The sequence below is a fragment of the Chiloscyllium plagiosum genome, unplaced genomic scaffold (genome assembly GCF_037043375.1).
Source record: "Chiloscyllium plagiosum isolate Xiang-an unplaced genomic scaffold, Cpla_swu_hap1 HiC_scaffold_5, whole genome shotgun sequence".
NCBI lineage: Eukaryota > Metazoa > Chordata > Chondrichthyes > Orectolobiformes > Hemiscylliidae > Chiloscyllium > Chiloscyllium plagiosum.
The window spans coordinates 115,913,396-115,929,396 of NW_028270143.1; the positions used below are offsets into that span (position 1 = coordinate 115,913,396).

The following is a 16,001-nucleotide window of genomic DNA, read 5'->3' on the forward strand; positions in this document are numbered from 1 at the left end:
ATCCTAAATTAACTTGTCCCATTTGTCAGCACTTGGCCCATGTCCCTCTTAACCCTTCCTATTCATTTACCTATCCAGATGTCTTAAATGTTGTAATTGTACCAGCCTCCACCACTTCCCCAGGCAGCTCATTCCAAACATACACCACCCTTTACGTGAGGTGTTAAACTGGTGAAGCTACCAAGCAGGACTACTCGTGTGCCAAACAGCAAGTGATAAACGGAGTTATCCGATCCCACAGCCATTGGATCAGATCTGCCACATCCAGTCATGAATGATGATAGACAATTAAACCACACACTGGAAGAGGCTCCTCAACTATTCCCATCCTCAATGGTGATGAGCCCAACACATCAGCGCAAAAGATAAGGCCAAAGCATTTGCAGCAATCTTCAGTCAAGTGTCAAGTAGATGGTCCACCTTGGCCTATTTCAATGGTCCCCAGAATTGTAGACACCACTCTTCAGCTATTTGGTTCACTCCACATGATATCAAGACATGAGTGGAAGCTCTACATACTGCCAAGGCTATGGGTCCTGGCATTCCAGCAATAATATGGAAGACCTGAGCTCCAGAACATGCTGCATCCCTTACCAAGCCGTTCTGGTATAACTATACATTGGCACCTATATGATATATGTCCTGTACACAAAAAGTAGGACAAATCCAACCTGGTCAACAGTCTCTGTCATCACTAAAGTGATTGAAGGAGTTATTCTCAGCAGTACCCTGCTTGTTGATGCCCAGTTTGGGTCCTTCCATTTTGGACCACTCGGCTCCTGACCTCATTACAGCATTGGTTTAAACATGGATAAAAGAGCTGAATTCCAGAGGGAAGGTGAAAGTGGCAACCCTTGATATCAAGACCACATTTGACAAATATACTATCGAGGAGCCCTGGTAAAACCGAAATTAATGGGTAAAGGGGGCACACTCTCTGCTGGTTAGAGTCATACCTGGCACTTGGGAAGATGGTTGTGGTTTTTGGAAGTCAGTCAGCTCATTTCCAGGACATCTGTGCAGGAGGTCCTAGGTCCAACAATCCTCCACTGTTTCATTAATGACCTTCTCTCTCTCCTCTTTTCTCCCCACCCCCCATCTTAAGGTCAGAAGTGGGGATGTTCGCCAATGATTGCATAATATTAAGTATCATTCGTGATTCCTGATGAAGGGTTTTTGCCCGAAACGTCGATTTCGAAGCTCCTTGGATGCTGCCTGAACTGCTGTGCTCTTCCAGCACCACTAATCCAGATCTGGTTTCCAGCATCTGCAATCATTGTTTTTACCTCGTTGATTTTAACCCTACTGCGAATCCTCTTGCAAGGATGCCTGCCTTGAAGAAGTTTTCCTCCTCTCTCTACAAGAATCTCAGGGAGTCCATCTTCCGCTGCAACTCCCAGGTCATTTCCTCTGCCCTGAAGCTCTTCAACCTTTTGGTGAACACTATGCTACTTTCTCCCCACCCCCACCCTCCTCTAGCTTATCTCTCCACGCTTCAGGCTCACTGCCTTTATTCCTAATGAAGGGCTTTTGCCCGAAATGTCGATTTCGAAGCTCCTTGGATGCTGCCTGAACTACTGTGCTCTTCCAGCACCACTAATCCAGAATCTGGTTTCCAGCATCTGCAGTCATTGTTTTTACCTAGTGAAGGGGGAGTGGTCAGTCCCGAAAAGCTGAAGTCTTGTTTGAGTCAGTGGGCTGTGTGGAAACAAGCTGCTCAACTCTCTCCTTCTGCTCTTCTAACTTCAACTTGTAAGCCTTTGTTTCATTTTTACTGTGTTTAAGGGGGTTTATTTATTGAGACTGTTGCATGTATTTTTCGGAACAACATAATTAAGTCTAGTTTGGATGGACTGTGTCCTGTGGTATTCTATATTCTGTTCTTTGTGTTTCATTCCGTAATTTTGGAAATAAATTTTTCTGTTTTAAAACCTTACTAACTAACTTGAGGTAATTTTCACTGTATAGTTACCAAAACAGATAGCAAAGTTACGGTCTGGGCTGCCTGCTTAAGAAGGTTTTGAGTGGTCTGGCTTCGTCCATAATGGCATGTCACTCAGGAAAGAATGCTGCCCATTTCTACTTTTGTGTCCTGTCTCTGACCCGGGTCTCAATCCATTGTACTTCAATTTTCGTGCTGTGTGGGACCTTTTCAAAAGACTTCTGCAAATCCCTGTAAACCATCCTAATGGCTGATCCTAATCTATTCTTCTAGTTGCATCCTCTCAAAATTCCAGAAGATTTGTCAAGCACCATTCGCCTTCATAAATCCATGCTGACTCTGCTCATCTTCCATGTACTCTTGTATTATGTCTGTTATAATGGACTCTCTAATGTTTTTCCCACTACTGATGTCAAGGTTAACTGGTCTATAATCTGTTATTTTCTCTCTGCCTTCCTTTTGAAATAGTAAGATTTAGCTACTCTCCAATCCATAGAGACGGTTCCAGAATCTAGAATTTTTGAAGATGACCCACTAGTGCATCTGCTGTTTCTAGAGTCACTTTCTTATGTGCTCTGGGGATTTATCTGCCTTTAATCTTGCTTATTTTCTTACTAATATTAATTTCATTCAGTTTCTCTTTACCAATAGGCCCTGTCTCTCCCATACATTTGGGATGTCACTTGCCTTCCTTTGTGAAGACAGAAGTGAAATATATATTTAATTTTTCTATCTTGCTCCCCATTATACCTTGTTTCTGACTGTAGGGGACCGATATTAATTTTTAACTAATCTTTTTCTCCTCATGTTTTGGAGTGAGAAAAGGAACAACTTTTAGTATCTATTCATGCATTCCTTCTAGATCACACTCATACTCTCTTCCTCCCTCTCTTAATCAGTCTCTTTGCCAGTGAAAGAAGACCTGGCAAAATACATTTAAAGAGGACCTTCACCACTTGGGCTGGCGTGAGAGATTGTCACCCTACATGCATTAATTGTAATAAATAAAATGCAAAGCACACTCTTCCTGGCACATTATTGAATAATCTTTGGTTGTTACCCATTTCTGATACATTCTGTTCTCTATTCAGTACAAATGTGTTGTTCTTGACATTAAAGCTACATTTCTTTGCTAGTACTGCAATTTGCAACCAAACCAACTTGACTCTGCAATCCTCACTCCAAAATATGGCATATCAATATTTCTTGGCCATGTTAGTGATAAACCAATTTGACTCACTAATGAAATCAAGTGTGGTGGCCCTTTTTTACTGAAACTTTTCTCAAATTTTCTAACTATTTATAAGCTAGTTCTGAGATTGAATACTAATTTTGTCTATAGAATGCATTTTGTACATATACATGAAGTAAAACTGGTCAAGTTCTGATTTTAAGCTGCAAGCACAAGCTTTCACATTGTCCTTTAATTTGAAACTCTATTTTCTTAGTAATAAATTGCCCTCTTTGCCTGTGATGACTTATGTTGTGAACCAAACAGCAATAATTAGTTTTTTTCACTGTTTCAGAAAACCCAAAAGTAGGAAAAATACTAATTTTTCAGTAAAAGGAATTCTAAGGAATCATTTAACCATTTCAGAACATAGAATTGCACGGCACACGAACATGTTTGTGCTGACCATGACGTCGTTTTAAACTAATCCCATCTGCCTGCATATGGTCCATGTCCCTCTATTCCCTGCTTGTTCATATTTTGTCTAAATGCTGCTTAAATGTTGCTATTGTAAATGCTTCTACCACCTTTCCTGGCACCTTCTGCATTAAAAAAAACTTGCCTCACACATTTCCCTTTAAACATTTCCCCTTTTTTAATTTTAGTTTTTTATTTATTGTCCTTGTTTGAATTTTCATGAATTGCACTGTGTGTGTCTGTGTGTGTCTGTGTGTGTCTGTGTGTGTCTGTGTGTGTCTGTGTGTGTATATATGCTTATATTGATTTTTTGCATAATTGCTCTGTCTTCTACAGTTTAATGTTTTACAATCGCACTTGCTATTTTTAGAGAAAAAAGTACTCACTAGTCATTGAAGGATGCTATAGCTTGCCAGTGTAGTTGGTTTTGGTTAATGCTACCTTGTTGGAAGCTCTTGCTGTGCTTATAAAATTGATTATAGGGAAGACTTCTACGTCCCATGCTTCTTAAAACTCCTAATGGCATTAGTGAGTTTATAGACATTGTAAATAATGTCTGAGGTTATTACTGTTTCTATAGCTTTGGTAATCTACATGGAGAACAATGATGAAGTTATTTTGCTCTGCCTGATTAATTTATTTTTTTCCTTACTCTGTCATTAACACTTTCAGCAATATGTTTTCAACATTTTTGCACCCCATCTAAGCATGTTCTTTTGCATTACTGTATTTCTTTTTTGTTTTAAATAACTACCGAATTCTTTATATATAAGAACACAAGAATTAGGAGCAGGAGTAGGCCATCTGGCCCTTCAAGCCTGCTCATCCATTCAATAAGATCATGGCTGATCTTTCCATGGCCTCATTCCACTTACCTGCCCTCTTTCTGTAACCATTAATTCCTTTATTGTTCAAAAAGAAATGTCAGAATATTGAGTACAGGAGTTGGGAGGTCATGTTGCAGCTGTACAGGACATTGGTTTGGCCACTGTTGAAATATTGTGTGCAATTCAGGTCTCTTTTCTTTCAGAAAGATGTTGTGAAACTTGAAAGGGTTCAGAAAAAATTTACAAGGATGTTGCCAGGGTTGGAGGATTTGAGCTATAGGGAGAAGCTGAACAGGCTAGGGCTGTTTTCCCTGGAGCGTCTGAGGCTGAGGGGTGACCTTCTAGAGGTTTACAAAATTATGAGGAACATGGATAGGGTAAATAGACAAAGTATTTTCCCTGGGTGGGGGAGCACAGAACTAGAGGGCTTAAATTTAGGGTGAGGAGGGAAAGATAAAAAAAGAGACCAAAGGGTCAACTTTTTCACGTAGAAGGTGGTACGTGTATGGAATGAGCTGCCAGAGGATGTGGTGGAGGCTGGTACAATTGCAACATTTAAAAGGCATCTGGATGAGTATATGAATAGGAAGGGCTTGGAGGGATATGGGCCAGGTGCTGGCAGGTGGGACTAGATGTTTGGGTCGCGATATCTGGTTGGCATGGACGAGTTGGACCAAAGAGTCTGTTTCCGTGCTGTAATCTCTGAATCTATGAAAAACATTTACTGAATTAACATTAACTACTTCACTGGACAGGGAATTCCATAGAATCACAACCATATTGGTGAAGAATTTCGTTCTCAATTCAGTCCTAAATCTGCTCCCCCTAATTCTGAGGCGATGTCCTCTTGTCCTAATTTCACTTGCCAACAAAAACATCTTCTCTGCATCTATCTTATCTATTCCCTGCATAATTTTAAATGTTTCTATAAGATTCCCCCTCATTCTTCTAAATTCCAATGAATATAATCCCAGTCTACTCAGTCTCTCCTTATAAGCCAACCCTGTCAATTCTAGAATCAACCAAGTGAACCGTCTCTAGTGCCAGTACATCCTTTCTCAAGTAAGGAGACTAAAACTGCAGGCAGTAGTCCAGGTGTGGCCTCATCGGCATCCTATACGGCTGCAACATAACCTCCCTCCTTTTTAAACACAATCCCTTTAGCAATGAAGGACAAAATTCCATTTGCCTTCCTAATTACCCGTTGTACCTGCAGCCTACCCTTCCATGATTCATGCACAAGGACACCCAGATCCCTTGTGCACAGCAGCTTGCTGCAACTTTTTAGCATTTAAGTAATAGTTTTTTTTTACTGTTATTCAAACCAAAATGGATGACTTCACATTTATTAACATTATATTCCATCTGCCAGACCTTTGCCCGCTCACTTAAAGTATCTATGTTCCTCTGTGAAGTTTCACTGTCCTCTGCACACTTTGCCACTCATCTTAGTGTTATCTGCAAACTCCGACATACTACATATGGCCCCCAACTCCAAATCATCTAGGTAAACTATGAATAATTGCAGTCCCAACACTGATCCCTGAGGCACACCACATTTACTGATTGCCAACCAGACTGGCACTTATTTATCCCCACTCTTTGCTTCCTGTTGGTCAACCAGTCCTCTATCCATGCTAATGCTTTACCCTTAACACTATGTATTTTTATCTTTTACAACAGCCTCTTGTGCGGCTCCTTATCAAAAGCCTTTTGGAAATCTAGATACATCATGTCTACTGGGTCCCCATTGTCCATTGTGTTCATAATGTCATCTTAGAATTCCAAAAGATTAGTTAAACATGACCTGTTCTCCACTAACCCGTGCTGTTTCTGCCCAAAAGGACAGTTTTTGTCTAGATGCAGTGGTATTTCTTCCTCGATAATAAGACTCTAGCATCTTCCCCATTACAGAAGTTAAGCTAACTGGTCTATAATTTCCCATCTTTTGTCAACTGCCCTTTTTTAAACAGTGGTATCAAATTTGCTGTTTTCCAATCTGCTGGAACTGTCCGAGTCCAGCAGATTTTGGAAAATTACTACAAATGTATTTGCTATTTCTCCCGCCAAGTCTTTAAGTTTTCTGGGATGCATTTCTTCAGGGCCAGGAGACTTGTCTATCCTTAGCTCCATTATCTTGCCCGTCATTACCTCTTCTGTGGTAATGATTATTTCCAAGTTCTCATTTACTGTTGTCTCTTTGTCAATTACTGGAATGTTATTAGTGTCCTCCACTAATAACAACGCAATACCTGTTCAATGCCTTGGCCAATTCATCATATCCCATGATTAAATGCCCCTTCTCATCCTCTAAAGGACCAGAGTTTACTTTAGCCACTCATTTTCGATTCGGAAATTTATAAATCTTTTGCTCTGTCTTTATATTTTGTGCCAATTTTTTCTCATGTTCTATCTTATTTTTCTTCATAGCTGTTTTTGTGGCTTTCTGTTGACCTTTAAAGCTTTCCCAAACTTCTAGTTTCCCCCTGATCTTGGCCACTTTGTATACCTTCTGTTTCAGTTTGATAGCCTCCCTTATTTCCTTAGACACACATGGCAGATTACCCCTTTTCTTACAGTCCTTCCTTTTCACTGGAATATACTTTTGCTGAGCACTTTAGAAAATTGCTTTGCAAGTCCTCCACTGCTCGTCAGCTGTCCCACCATAAAGTCTTTGTTTCCAGTCTTGTAAAATTTTGCCATTATGGCTAAAACAATAGGATGAGTACATCTGTTCACCATCAGGTGTAAATATGATAGTAAAGAACCGTGGAACAGACACAGAGTGAAGAAAATGATTAGTTCCTGTCAAATTGGATCCAGTGAAATTTGCTTCAGCTGCACAGATGTTTAAAACTTTTTTGAGGTACTGATATGTTCCCTTTTAAGTGATAATCCTAGCCTATAGTCTCCAGATAAGTAGTCCTGATTAGTTCAAACTTTGTTTTGCATGTCTCAGATGTGGATAAGTGGTCACTTTATCCTTTCTGTAGCATTAATCTTAATCATAAAGATTGGAATCAAGATTGCTTCAGTTATAAGATTAGCTTCATTGTGATTTGAGTAGCCATTCAGTGCATTGTTACATTTTTTTTTTGTACATTTGCATGTCTTCCATCTGCCTTAGAAAATCTATCACTCTTTCATCAGTGTTGCTGAGTCAAAATCTTGGAATTCTCTAACAGAATTGTGGTTTTACCTACACAAAATGGGCTGCAGCAGGGCAACGAGGGATGGCCAATAAATGCTGGTCCAGTCAGTGAACGAATCAGCAGGAACTTTGTTGATCACGATAAGAATAATAACAAATTTGAAATGGAAATGCTGAGGTGATAACTTGCACTTCTATCGGATGAATTTCTTGTATCACGATCAATGAATGTGATGTAATGCTTAGATACTGTTTGACACCTTCTGTAGCTGTGCTGTCCTAAACGCTATCCTACTGTTTTGTTTATTCAACTTGAATGTTTTGCTTTTCAAAGTACTTAAAGGTTGTGCTTATTCGGGAGAAAAAAGTAACTAATTGTAAAGTTCGTGCAATTTGGTTTATTGTGGTTAAATAACTCTTAATTGCTCTAACCTTCTCCAGTCTATGAACATTAGTTTTTTATTTCATGTGATGTGGAATCCTTTGAAATCGTTAGCTGGTAATATTAATTAATTCGTGATAGCTACTTGATTAGCATCAGAATTTACTTTGTTTTGAACCCTTTATTTCTGTTTGGTCATTGTAATGCTGCTGCAATTGTGTATTTTGTAATTGTTTGCACAATGTCATCAATAGAAAAGTACTGTATTGTATAATTAAAGTTGTTATGACACAGGGATAGTCATGGGCGGCGCGGTGGCACAGTGGTTAGCACTGCTGCCTCACAGCGCCAGAGACCCGGGTTCAGTTCCCCCCCTCAGGCGACTGACTGTGTGGAGTTTGCATGTTCTCCCCGTGTCTGCATGGGTTTCCTCCCACAGTCCAAAGATGTGCAGGTCAGGTGAATTGGCCATGCTAAATTGCCTTTAGTGTTAGGTAAGGGGTACATGTAGGGGTATGGGTGGGTTGCGCTTCGGTGGGGCGGTGTGGAGTTGTTGGGCCGACGGGCCTGTAAGTAATCTAATCTAATCATTCAGCCCAAATTAGGCTCACCAATTAGGCTGAATTCACAACAGTGAAATTAAAACGTTTGACAGCCCAATTGTTCCTAACCAAATTTTAAGAATAAAAGATATTAGACACCAAATTTACAACTGAAATTAACACTGTGTTAAAATAGTTAACTTCAGGAGATTAAAGCTAAACAATAAAGTAATCTAATTAATATCTATCTTTTAAAAACACTCTCTCGGACAGACAGACCACAGTTAAGGGATAAATTAGAAACCAAATAAGAATTGTAATTTACTTCTTTGATAACCATTGGGTGGCATGGTGGCTCAGTGGCTAGCACTGCTGCCTCACAGCACCAGGGTCCCAGGTGCGATTCCAGCCTTGGATGACTGTGTGGAGTTTGCACATTCTGTTAGTGTCTGTGTGGGTTTCCACTGGGTGTTCCGGTTTCCTCCCACAGTCCAAAGATGTGCAGGTCAGGTGAATTAGCCATGCTAAATTGCCCATAGTGTTAGATGCATTAGTCAGAGGGAAATGGGTTTGGATGGGTTGCTGTTCGGAGGGTCGGTGTGGACTGATTGGACAGAAGAGCCTGTTTCCACACTGTAGGGAATCTAATCTAATCTAATTTTAATGATGAGTACCAAGTCTTCATGAAATTCCTTGAACAATGTGTTGTATTCCAGGCACATAGGATTGTATTTGCTTGACTTCCAGAGTCACTGGACAATGCAAACAGATTCCAGCAAGTTCCAAGGAATATTCACTTTTTTTTAACCTAGTATTCTTTTCTTGAAGCTTTCAATACTACTTTAACTGATAAAACTAAAGAGAGTAAAATTCAAAGACAGTTTTTCTAGTCCAGCAGCTTCTGAGCACACAGCCTTCTAACCTCCAAAACTAGCTCAGTGTATTGTTTTGCTTTTGTCACATCCTCTGTGAATTGAGCACAACGCATCCTGGTGTTGAAATGTCTGCACTGTTCTTAGAATGATAGTTAATCTGTGCAATTATCTTTCCAGGCCAGTTCCCATATGCAAACATCAGCTTGTTCTTTTACTATATAAAAAAAGTTGTTCGAAGTTTGATATTCAACTTCATCTCTCAGTTCCAAACCAAAAATAAAGAGAAACCGCAATGATCTCAACAAAATGAACAGTGGATGTTTCAGCACAAAGTTTAAGTATGTTCTTGCATTTACTGTAAGAGACAGTAATTTTAGGATGAGTCTCACCTGAGCCTTGTTCAGTATCAATTATATTTTTCATAAGTTAGTATTTAAATAGAAGTTACTGGATTTTAAATGAATAGGATAGGTCTGAAGTAAACTTGTGTGTTTTTGAGAGGATTATTGTAATATGACAAACTGTTTGGATTTATGAATCTGTGACAATTTTAAATCTTGCAGTTATTATTACTACCTTACGAGAGAACATAGACAAACACACTAGTTGCATATTCAAAATTTGTTCTACCATTTACTTCTGTCTGGAAATAATTGGGACTTTAACTATGGACTTTTATGGAGTCTTGGTAGCTGTACTTGGCATAGCTGGTGAAAATTAACTTTAAAAAAAGTTCACTGGTTTGTATTGAGTCCAATGATTATTAATTTAGCAACTGAATTGCCAATGTCTATCTTCATATCCAAGAACATACTGATTAGTATTCCAGTTTATTCAAGTTCAGTCTGTTGAAATTCCCCCAATCGAAGGTCTTATGTCTCCCAATGACTGATTGGAGTGCTGCTGCTTCTCGAATTCAGTCAGATTCTAAATTGTTAACTTAGATGAGACAGACAGTTTGGGTGCTAAGATAAAAAGGGAACGGTTAGCAGACTTCAGTAATGAAAGAAGCTACTTTTTTGCCATAGACTGGGAGACTTTTAAATGAAGCAGGGGTGGCCTTTATATAGAGGCTTATTAAAATCATGAGGGGTATAGATAAGATCAATAGCAAGGGTCTTTTCCCTAGGTTGGAGGAGTTCAAAGCTAGGGAGCATTTTTTTTAAAACAGGTGAGGATAAAGATTTAAAAAGGACTCGAGGAGAAACTTTTTTTTAAAAAAGAAAAAGTGTGGTTTGCGTGTGGAATGAATGGCCAGGGGTTGGGGAAGAAGTGATGAGAAAGTGTTTACTATATAGACCTACACTTCTATTATATTCCAGTCACCAGAGAAGTTTTCATTTTAGTCTGTCTAGTCTAAAGCTAAGTGTCAAGAATAAAAGCGTTTCGAAGAAATGTATTATGTTTGAAAAAGGGAGAATGAACTAAATTGATGTATAAAGTGCTCAAAAACTAATGTGCACTCTGTTTATTGGTCCTGTAAAATTGTGTGTGAAATAGTAGCACTTTTGGTTGAGATGGTTACAATAGTTTTGATGCGTCTTTTTCTCTGATGTGCTTCCAGTGAAATGTAAGCTTGACTCTAAAGTTCTGTACCTCGTAGTCCTTGCTAGTTCTGTTGCTGATACAGCAAGTTTGGCTGCTCAGCCTGGGCAGCATCCTACCAAACTATTCATAGTAAAAGATACAATTGGATCAGCTTAGCTTAGTTAGCTGGATGGCTGGTTTAGGATGCAGAGTGACATCAAGAGCACAATTCATTCTTGTACCACTGAGGTCACAATGAGGTGGGGCACCCCACCTTTCAACTTTGCCCTTTGCCTGAGGCATGGTGATCCGCAGGTCAAACTTACTACTAAAGATCTCTGTATAGGTGTCTACAGTTCTTTAGCACTATAAAACCATAAGACCTTGGAGCAGAAGTAAGCTATTCAGCCCAGCGTGTCAGTTCTGCCATTTAATGAGATCATGGCTGATCTGATAATCCTCAGCTCCTCTTTTCCCATAACCCTTGATTCCCTTACAGATTAAAAATCTGTCTACCTGAACATTGTATATACTTAACCCAGCCTCGACAGCCCTCTGCAATAAATCCACAGATTCACTATCCTCATCAACTCTGAGTGTGACCCCTTAATTTGTGATTATAATCTTTGGTCCTGGATGGTCCCACAAAGAGACAATCTCTCAGGATCTACCCTGTCAAGCCGGCAAATAATCTTTTTTTTCTTATTAACTGACTAGGCCTGCATTTATTGCCCATCCCTAATTGCTCCGAGGCAGTTACGAGTCAACCACATTACTGTGGGCCACATGTAGGATAGATCAGAGAAGGGCAGCACTTTCCTTCCCTAAAGGAGATGAGTGAACCAGATGGGTTTTTTGAATCATAGAATCATACAGCATGGAAACAGACCCTTCAGACAAACTAGTCCATGCCAACCATGTTCCCAAACTAAATTAGTCTTGCTTGCATTTGGCCCATATCCCTCTAAACCTTTCCTATTCACGATGCCTTTAAATGTTGTAACCGTACCTGCATCCACCGTTTCCTCTGGCCATTCATTCCACACGCAAACCACACTTTTTCTTTTTTAAAAAAAGTTTCTCCTCGAGTCCTTTTGAAATCTTTATCCTCACCTGTTTTTAAAAAAAAAATGCTCCCTAGCTTTGAACTCCTCCAACCTAGGGAAAAGACCCTTGCTATTGATCTTATCTATACCCCTCATGATTTTAATAAGCCTCTATATAAAGGCCACCCCTGCTTCATTTAAAAGTCTCCCAGTCTATTTTTGTAACTCAAACTCTTCAATGCTGGCAACATATTAGTAAGTCTTTTCTGAACTCTCTCCAATTTAATAATCTTCCTATAGCAGAGCAACCAGAACTGCATACAGTGGACTAGTTGGGCCGTAGGGCCTGTTTCCATACTGTAGGGAATCTAATCTAAATAATACCACTAGACCATCACCTCCCCATTACTCTGTCACGATCTATTGAATTTGTCTCATTACACATCGCAAAATTCAAAATAGCCTGATCCCTGGTTGGATCTGCAATATATTGTTCTAGGAAAATACCCGGATATGCAAGTGTTGTTCCTTTTGGCTGCATCTGCCCATTTGAAATTCCCAATCTACACAAATTAAAGTCACTGATGTTTTGATGAACTGCCTTTTATGTTACATGCATTCATTATCCATTGATTTATTATCTGCCCTAAGAACAGAGAGAGTCTAGGCTATTCCCACTTGTCTTTTTCCCCTTGTTAGTTCTTCCTACACACACGAATTCTACATCTTCCCATCCAGTATAATTGTTTGCTGTCATACTTATTCCATCTTGTACAAATAAAGCTATCCCAGCACCCCTTTCTTCCTGTCCGTATGAAAAGTTGCATACGCAAGAATATTCGGTTCTCCGTTTTGATCTCTTTCTAACCACGTGTCTTTAATGGTTATAAAATCACCAGCCTTAACCCTTATTTCAAATACTATGTGTATTTGATTACCTTTTCCCAGACCCTTCGTGCAACTGAGCTTAGGTTTTCTCAGCTTCAAGTGATTCCATCAGTGTTTTAACCAAGCAGTACTTGTCGGATATTTTGAACTAAATTCCTTCCACTGATGTAACAGTTCTAAACTATCTCCCTTTCTCAGGGACAATAGTTTTACACCAGGTTCAAGAGTGTAGTGCTGGAAAAGCACAGCAGGTCAGGCAGTACCCGAGGAGCAGGAGAATTGACGTTTTGGACGTAAGCCGTTCATCAGGAAGTGCTTTTGCCTGAAACGTTGATTCTCCTGCTCCTCGGGTGCTGCCTGACCTGCTGTGCTTTTCTAGCACCACACTCTCGACTCTGATTTCCAGCATCTGCAGTCCTCACTTTCTCCACACCAGATTCAGCCAAGACTTGTGCAAACTGAAACTTAAAAGTTTTTTCCCATATTATGACTTGCCCCTAAGGCCCACAAAATTCTGGAATATTTTAAGTGGAAGCCTGAAGCATTCCACTGTTTGTTTACTTCATTGGTTTAGTCTCTTAATGTAAACAAATCCCCGTTACTCTTCACAAAATCTCTCTAATGGTACATTTTTAAAAGAAATCATCACGGCTACAGAAATACATACAAGTTAAATGCCTTCAGATACTCAGAAAACCCACATGCTATTTCAAAAATCCAAAAAAGCAGATAACACAAATCTCACACCTTGCATTACAATTATCATATTGCCCCCCTCCTTTCAGTGCAGTATTTTGTTTGTTGGTTGTCACCAGTTATTGTATCCTCCCAGAGAAGTTAAAAGTGTAGATTCTACTATGAAACTTGATATTATAGTGGTACAGATTATCAGCCACAGGTAAATCTAGAAAATCACTCCTAAATTGAAGGCCAAGGATTAGGGAATATTATAAATTGAAAACCAAAAATACTGGAAATACTCAGCAGAGCAAGCATAATCTAAGAAAACTGAAGTTTTTCAGTGTGATGATTCTTAAGAGAACCGAAGTAACTTTATATGAGCAGCCAAATCTTTGTTCAAAAGTTATCGTCGTTTTACCAAAGAAGGGAAAATTTGCATTTGATGAAGGCAATTTTTGAAAATCTGTGAAAGATCTGCATCCTCAATTAGAGTTTAGCTTTTGGGGCTGCCTGTAGATGTCACAAACTTTTAATAAAGCAGGGATTCCTAGATGGCCATGGGGTCAACTTCAACCTGGTTGAACTTGTGACGTTTGAAAACCTCAGATTATAATTTGTGTGAATTTGGATGACATAACAAGGAAGGTTTGAGTTCCAAGAAAATTAAGAAGGATTTGATTTAAAAATCTACTTGTAAGGAAAAGGCTGTAAGTTTGCTGTGATCTCAAGAATAGAGAATAGATGAATCTTGTGGTCAAAAGCCATGATGATCATTAGGTAATACACAGATGTTTTATCTGTGTATTGTAAAGTCCACCAGAACTTGAAGGAACAATCAGAAAATTCCCACAAAATCAGAAGGGATATCATTTGTTCGGTTGACAGCAGCTGGGAAAAATAAAAGGCAGTTGGTACATATGTCGTTTTGACATAACCTTTAAGGTTGATTGGTTGTCAGTGCACCCATTTGAGCTGAGAATTTGAGCCAGCGTTGCACAAGTATTGTTTTCTGTTGCAGGTGTTTGAATCCCTTACATATGTAGGTTGCGACAGATGGCCTGCAGAACCTAATATGTGCTGAAACCATTGTCTTGATATTTGTTTAAAACATGTTTCTATTTGAGCCATATTTTCCAAATCAAACAATGTGAAAAAAAATTTATATTTTTCATCTGGAAGTCTAGCTATTGAAAGAGCATCTTAATTGCTCATGTAACTGAATGTGCCAAGTCTTCATTAAATATGTTTAAATTACCAAAGCAACAGTGATGTTCATCATCACAACAAAGCAGCCTACCGTAATGCCAGTTCACTTGGCACAGAAAAGTTTCCCTGGTTAGTTATACGATAATCAGTTCCAGCCAAGTACAGTAGCTCGTGAGATAGTTTACTTCAAGGAAATTGCTTCCATTGAATAGAAGGTGAGTAGAATAGCAAAGAATAAAAGTATTGAGATAATAGTAGCCATTAATATAGAACTCTGCTTGGGTATTACTGCACAGCAGCTCAGTAGTGTAGATTTGTATTAGTATATCATTCAGCACTAAGTAGGAATTATCTGACATTTGAGTAAGGCCTTTGGAGTGAAGACCATGATGAGGTAATATGCAGGTTTGTACTGTGTATATTTGCTAACAATCCAATAGAGTTGTGACCCAATTATATTAAGTTTCAAGATTGCTATAGTTCTGTGAGGTGAATGCTTTGGTTAGATATTTTTCCTCTGTAGAACTCAACTGAACAATGTCTCTGCACTTGGTATCACCAAATATCAAAATTATTGCTTCAACTGTTGACACTGTGGTTGAGACACTAGCATTAGCCACATCACAATACAGGAAAAGGGAGAACAATTTTGGGGGCTTTCTTAATGGCCAGTCAAAGGGGAATATGGTCACATGGTTCCAACCACAGAATGTTTTGTGCTATTCTAGGATGAAATTAAGGATAGAGACAGACTTGAGTGAATTAGAATTTCTTTCCTCTATAATGTTGTGAAGCTGGTAAAATACATTTTAATTTCCACTGTAGATGCACATGCAATTTTATAAAACATAATGATTATGTTGAATATGTAAAAGTTGAAACTATTAAGTGAGCCAATATATTTTTCCATAATGAATTTTGCTTATTCGTCACTTATTTTTTTGATTCACTTGTTGGATATTGGCATTGCTGGCTGGATCAGCATTTATTGCTTGTCCCTAGCTGCCCCTGAGAAAGTGATGATGAGCTGCCACCTTGAACTGCTGCAGTCTGCGTACAGTAGATAGACCCACAATGCTATTAAGGAGGGAATTCCAAGATTTTGACCCAATGACACTGAAAGAATGTCGATATATTTCCACTTCAGGTTGGTGAACAGATTAGAGGGGAACTTTCAGGTGGTGGTGTTCTCATGCATTTGTTGCCCTTATCTTTCGAGATGGAAGTGGGTAGCGAGTTTGGAAGATAGTGAATATCTACAGTACATTTTGTAGATGATACACAAT

At 39.1% G+C, this 16,001-nt stretch overlaps 1 protein-coding gene across 1 annotated transcript in view; it reads left to right on the forward strand.

Moving 5' to 3' along the window:
- The window catches only part of kmt2ca (lysine (K)-specific methyltransferase 2Ca), a 403,624-nt gene that overhangs the window by 142,914 nt on the left and 244,709 nt on the right, over positions 1–16,001 (forward strand). The window lies entirely within an intron of this gene.